Raw genomic sequence first — 7,194 nt, forward strand, 5'->3', positions numbered from 1 at the left:
GAACAAAATTTTGTTACACGAAGTGTTAGCTAGGAGCATACTTTAAGTTGCCAAAATCATCGGTTTTAAATAAATTTAGCTCACAGAAAGGGACAGCTGTAAAAAAATTTTGTTACGGAATAGCTGGAACAAAATTTTGTTACAATAATTGTTAGCTGGAACAAAATTTCGTTACGAAAAGCGTTAGTTGGTAAAAAATTTCGTTACGAAAAGCGTCAGTTGGTACAAAATTTTGTTACTCGAAATGTTGGCCAGGAGCATACTTCAAGTTGCCAAAATGATCGTTTTTAAATAAATTTAGCTCACAAAAACCGGCGGTTGTAAGAAAATTTGGTTACGGAAAACTGTTAGCTGGAACAAAATTTTGTTACAAGTGTTAGCTGGAACAAAATTTCGTTAGGAAAAGTGTTAATTGGAACAAAATTTCGTTACAAAAAGTGTTAGTTGGAACAAAATTTCGTTACGAAAAGCGTTAGTTGGAACAAAGTTTGGTTACGGAAAACTGTTAGTTGGAACAAAATTTTGTTACTCGAAATGTTGGCTAAGAGCATACTTTAAGTTGCCAAAATGATCGGTTTTAAATAAATTTAGCTCACAAAAAGCGACAGCTGTAAGAAAAGTTTGTTACGGAAAACTGTTAGCTGGAACAAAATTTTGTAACAAAAAGTGTTAATTGGAACAAAATTTCGTTACGAAAAGCATTAGTTGGAACAAAATTTCGTAACAAAAATGTTAGCTAGAACAAAATTTCGTTACGAAAAGCGTTAGTTGGAACAAAATTTCGTTACGAAAAGTGTTAGCTGCAACAAAATTTCGTTACGAAAACCGTTAGCTGGAACAAAGTTTCGTTACGAAAAGCGTTAGCTGGAACAAAATTACGTTACGAAAAGCGTTAGTTGAAACAAAATTTTGTTACGAAAAGCGTTAGTTGGTACAAAATTTTGTTACGCGAAATGTTGGCTAAGAGCATACTTTAAGTTGCCAAAATGATCGGTTTTAAATAAATTTAGCTCACATAAAGCGATAGCTGTAATAAAATTTGGTTACGGAAAACTGTTAGCTGGAACAAAATTTCGTTACGAAATGCGTTAGTAGGAACAAAATTTCGTTACGAAAAGTGTTGGCTGGAACAAAATTTCGTTACGAAAAGCGTTAGTTGGAACAAAATTTCGTTACGAAAAGCGTTAGTTGGAACAAAGTTTGGTTACGGAAAACTGTTAGTTGGAACAAAATTTTGTTACTCGAAATGTTGGCTAAGAGCATACTTTAAGTTGCCAAAATGACCGGTTTTAAATAAATTTAGCTCACAAAAAGCGACAGCTGTAAGAAAAGTTTGTTACGGAAAACTGTTAGCTGGAACAAAATTTTGTAACAAAAAGTGTTAATTGGAACAAAATTTCGTTACGAAAAGCATTAGTTGGAACAAAATTTCGTAACAAAAATGTTAGCTAGAACAAAATTTCGTTACGAAAAGCGTTAGTTGGAACAAAATTTCGTTACGAAAAGTGTTAGCTGCAACAAAATTTCGTTACGAAAAGCGTTAGCTGGAACAAAATTTCGTTACGAAAAGCGTTAGCTGGAACAAAATTACGTTACGAAAAGCGTTAGTTGGAACAAAATTTTGTTACGAAAAGCGTTAGTTGGTACAAAATTTTGTTACGCGAAATGTTGGCTAAGAGCATACTTTAAGTTGCCAAAATGATCGGTTTTAAATAAATTTAGCTCACATAAAGCGATAGCTGTAATAAAATTTGGTTACGGAAACCGTTAGCTGGAACAAAATTTTGTAACAAAAAGTGTTAGCTGCAACAAAACTTCGTTACGAAAAGCGTTAGTTGGAACAAAATTTTGTTACGAAAAATGTTAGCAGGAACAAAATTTTGTTACACGAAGTGTTAACTAGGAAGATACTTTAAGTTGCCAAAATAATCGGATTTAAATAAATTTAGCTCACATAAAGCGATAGTTGTAATAAAATTTTGTTACGGAAAATTGTTAGCTGGAACAAAATTTTGTTACAAAAAGTGATAATTGGAACAAAATTTCGTTACGAAAAGCGTTAGTTGGAACAAAATTTCGTTGCGAAAAGTGTTAGCTAGAACAAAATTTCGTTACGAAAAGCGTTAGTTGTAACAAAATTTCGTTAACAAAAATTTCGTTACGAAAAGTGTTAGCTGGAACAAAATTTCGTTGCGAAAAGCGTTAGTTGGAACAAAATTTCGTTACGGAAAAGTGTTAGCTGGAACAAAATTTCGTTACGAAAAGCGTTAGCTGGAACAAAATTTCGTTACGAAAAGCGTTAGTTGGAACAAAATTTTGTTACGACAAGCGTTAGTTGGTAGAAAATTTTGTTACGGAAAACTGTTAGCTGGAACAAAATTTTGTTACGAAAAGCGTTAGCTGGAACAAAATTTCGTTGCGAAAAGCATTAGTTGGAACAAAATTTCGTTACGAAAAGCATTAGTTGGAACAAAATTTCGTAACAAAAATGTTAGCTAGAACAAAATTTCGTTTCGAAAAGCGTTAGTTGGAACAAAATTTCGTTACGAAAAGTGTTAGCTGCAACAAAATTTCGTTACGAAAACCGTTAGTTGTAACAAAATTTCGTTAACAAAAATTTCGTTACGAAAAGTGTTAGCTAGAACAAAATTTCGTTGCGAAAAGCGTTAGTTGGAACAAAATTTCGTTACGGAAAAGTGTTAGCTGGAACAAAATTTCGTTACGAAAAGCGTTAGCTGGAACAAAATTTCGTTACGAAAAGCGTTAGTTGGAACAAAATTTTGTTACGAAAAGCGTTAGTTGGTACAAAATTTTGTTACGCGAAATGTTGGCTAAGAGCATACTTTAAGTTGCCAAAATGATCGGTTTTAAATAAATTTAGCTCACATAAAGCGATAGCTGTAATAAAATTAGGTTACAAACACCGTTAGCTGGAACAAAATTTTGTAACAAAAAGTGTTAGCTGCAACAAAACTTCGTTACGAAAAGCGTTAGTTGGAACAAAATTTTGTTACGAAAAATGTTAGCAGGAACAAAATTTTGTTACACGAAGTGTTAACTAGGAAGATACTTTAAGTTGCCAAAATAATCGGATTTAAATCAATTTAGCTCACATAAAGCGATATCTGTAAAAAAATTTTGTTACGGAAAATTGTTAGCTGGAACAAAATTTTGTTACAAAAAGTGATAATTGGAACAAAATTTCGTTACGAAAAGCGTTAGTTGGAACAAAATTTCGTTGCGAAAAGTGTTAGCTAGAACAAAATTTCGTTACGAAAAGCGTTAGTTGTAACAAAATTTCGTTAACAAAAATTTCTTTACGAAAAGTGTTAGCTGGAACAAAATTTCGTTGCGAAAAGCGTTAGTTGGAACAAAATTTCGTTACGGAAAAGTATTAGCTGGAACAAAATTTCGTTACGAAAAGCGTTAGCTGGAACAAAATTTCGTTACGAAAAGCGTTAGTTGGAACAAAATTTTGTTACGACAAGCGTTAGTTGGTAGAAAATTTTGTTACGGAAAACTGTTAGCTGGAACAAAATTTTGTTACGAAAAGCGTTAGCTGGAACAAAAGTTCGTTACGAAAAGCGTTAGTTGGTACAAAATTTTGTTACGAAAAGCGTTAGTTGGTATAAAATTTTGTTACTCGAAATGTTGGCTAAGAGCAAACTTTAAGTTGCCAAAATGATCGGTTTTAAATAAATTTAGCTCACAAAAAGCGACAGCTGTAACAAAATTTTGTTACGGAAAACTGTTAGCTGGAACAAAATTTTGTTACAAAAAGTGTTAATTGGAACAAAATTTCGTTGCGAAAACCGTTAGTTGGAACAAAATTTCGTTACGAAAAGCGTTAGCTGGAACAAAATTTCGTTACGAAAAGCGTTAGCAGGAACAAAATATTGTTACGAAAAATGTTAGCAGGAACAAAATTTTGTTACACGAAGTGTTAACTAGGAAGATACTTCAAGTTGCCAAAATAATCGGATTTAAATAAATTTAGCTCACATAAAGCGATAGCTGTAATAAAATTTTGTTACGGAAAAGTGTTAAATAAACAAAATTTTGTTACGAAAAGCGTTAGCTGGAACAAAATGTCGTTACGAAAAGCGTTAGCTGGAACAAAATTTCGTCACGAAAAGCGTTAGCTGGAACAAAATATCGTTACGAAAAGCGATAGTTGGAACAAAATTTTGTTACGAAAAGCGTTAGTTGGTACAAAATTTTGTTAAGCGAAATGTTGGCTAAGAGCATACTTTAAGTTGCCAAAATGATCGGTTTCAAATAAATTTAGCTCACATAAAGCGATAGCTGTAATAAAATTTGGTTACGGAAAAGTGTTAGCTGGAACAAAATTTTGTTACAAAAAGTGTTAGCTGGAACAAAATTTCGTTACGAAAAGCGTTAGTTGGAACAAAATTTTGTCACGAAAAATGTTAGCAGGAACAAAATTTTGTTACACGAAGTGTTAACTAGGAAGATACTTTAAGTTGGCAAAATAATCGAATTTAAATAAATTTAGCTCACATAAAGCGATAGCTGTAATATAATTTTGTTACGGAAAAGTGTTAAATAAACAAAATTTTGTTACGAAAAGCGTTAGCTGGAACAAAATTTCGTTACGAAAAGCGTTAGCTGGAACAAAATTTCGTTACGAAAAGCGGTAGCTGGAACAAAATTTCGTTACGAAAAGCGTTAGTTAGAACAAAATTTTGTTACGAAAAGCGTTAGTTGGTACAAAATTTTGTTAAGCGAAATGTTGGCTAAGAGCATACTTTAAGTTGCCAAAATGATCGGTTTTAAATAAATTTAGCTCACATAAAGCGATAGCTGTAATAAAATTTGGTTACGGAAAAGTGTTAGCTGGAACAAAATTTTGTTACAAAAAGTGTTAGCTGGAACAAAATTTTGTTACGAAAAATGTTAGCAGGAACAAAATTTTGTTACACGAAGTGTTAACTAGGAAGATACTTTAAGTTGCCAAAATAATCGGATTTAAATAAATTTAGCTCACATAAAGCGATAGCTGTTATAAAATTTTGTTATGGAAAATTGTTAGCTGGAACAAAATTTTGTTACAAAAAGTGATAATTGGGACAAAATTTCGTTACGAAAAGCGTTAGTTGGAACAAAATTTCGTTACGAAAAGTGTTAGCTGGAACAAAATTTCGTTGCGAAAACCGTTAGCTGGAACAAAATTTCGTTACGAAAAGCGTTAGTTGGAACAAAATTTTGTTACGAAAAGTGTTAGCTAGAACAAAATTTCGTTACGAAAAGCGTTAGTTGGAACAAAATTTCGTTACGGAAATGTGTTAGCTGGAACAAAATTTCGTCACGAAAAGCGTTAGCTGAAACAAAATTTCGTTACGAAAAGCGTTAGCTGGAACAAAATTTCGTCACGAAAAGCGTTAGCTGGAACAAAATTTTGTTACAAAAAGTGTTAGCTGGAACAAAATTTTGTTACGAAAAATGTTAGCAGGAACAAAATTTTGTTACACGAAGTGTTATCTAGGAAGATATTTTAAGTTGCCAAAATAATCGGATTTAAATAAATTTAGCTCACATAAAGCGATAGCTGTAATAAAATTTTGTTACGGAAAAGTGTTAAATAAACAAAATTTTGTTACGAAAAGCGTTAGCTGGAACAAAATTTCGTTACGAAAAGCGTTAGCTGGAACAAAATTTCGTTACGAAAAGCGTTAGCTGGAACAAAATTTCGTTACGAAAAGCGTTAGTTAGAACAAAATTTTGTTACGAAAAGCGTTAGTTGGTACAAAATTTTGTTAAGCGAAATGTTGGCTAAGAGCATACTTTAAGTTGCCAAAATGATCGGTTTTAAATAAATTTAGCTCACATAAAGCGATAGCTGTAATAAAATTTGGTTACGGAAAAGTGTTAGCTGGAACAAAATTTGGTTACAAAAAGTGTTAGCTGGAACAAAATTTTGTTACGAAAAATGTTAGCAGGAACAAAATTTTGTTACGAAAAATGTGAGCAGGAACAAAATTTTGTTACGAAAAATGTGAGCAGGAACAAAATTTTGTTACACGAAGTGTTAACTAGGAAGATGCTTTAAGTTGCCAAAATAATCGGATTTAAATAAATTTAGCTCACATAAAGCGATAGCTGTTATAAAATTTTGATACGGAAAAGTGTTAAATAAACAAAATTTTGTTACGAAACGCGTTAGCTGGAACAAAATTTCGTTACGAAAAGCGTTAGCTGGAACAAAATTTCGTTACCAAAAGCGTTAGCTGGAACAAAATTTCGTTACGAAAAGCGTTAGCAGGAACAAAATTTTGTTACGAAAAATGTTAGCAGGAACAAAATTTTGTTACACGAAGTGTTAACTAGGAAGATACTTTAAGTTGCCAAAATAATCGGATTTAAATAAATTTAGCTCACATAAAGCGATAGCTGTAATAAAATTTTGTTACGGAAAAGTGTTAAATAAACAAAATTTTGTTACGAAAAGCGTTATCTGGAACAAAATTTCGTTACGAAAAGCGTTAGCTGGAACAAAATTTCGTCAAGAAAAGCGTTAGCTGGACAAAATTTCGTTACGAAAAGCGTTAGTTGGAACAAAATTTTGTTGCGAAAATCGTTAGTTGGTACAAAATTTTGTTAAGCGAAATGTTGGCTAAGAGCATACTTTAAGTTGCCAAAATGATCGGTTTCAAATAAATTTAGCTCACATAAAGCGATAGCTGTAATAAAATTTGGTTACGGAAAAGTGTTAGCTGGAACAAAATTTTGTTACAAAAAGTGTTAGCTGGAACAAAATTTTGTTACGAAAAATGTGAGCAGGAACAAAATTTTGTTACGAAAAATGTGAGCAGGAACAAAATTTTGTTACGAAAAATGTGAGCAGGAACAAAATTTTGTTACGAAAAATGTGAGCAGGAACAAAATTTTGTTACGAAAAATGTGAGCAGGAACAAAATTTTGTTACACGAAGTGTTAACTAGGAAGATGCTTTAAGTTGCCAAAATAATCGGATTTAAATAAATTTAGCTCACATAAAGCGATAGCTGTTATAAAATTTTGATACGGAAAAGTGTTAAATAAACAAAATTTTGTTACGAAACGCGTTAGCTGGAACAAAATTTCGTTACGAAAAGCGTTAGCTGGAACAAAATTTCGTTACGAAAAGCGTTAGCTGGAACAAAATTTCGTTACGAAAAGCGTTAGCAGGAACAA

This window comes from Ascidia mentula, chromosome 2 (genome assembly GCF_947561715.1).
Source record: "Ascidia mentula chromosome 2, kaAscMent1.1, whole genome shotgun sequence".
Taxonomy (NCBI): domain Eukaryota; kingdom Metazoa; phylum Chordata; class Ascidiacea; order Phlebobranchia; family Ascidiidae; genus Ascidia; species Ascidia mentula.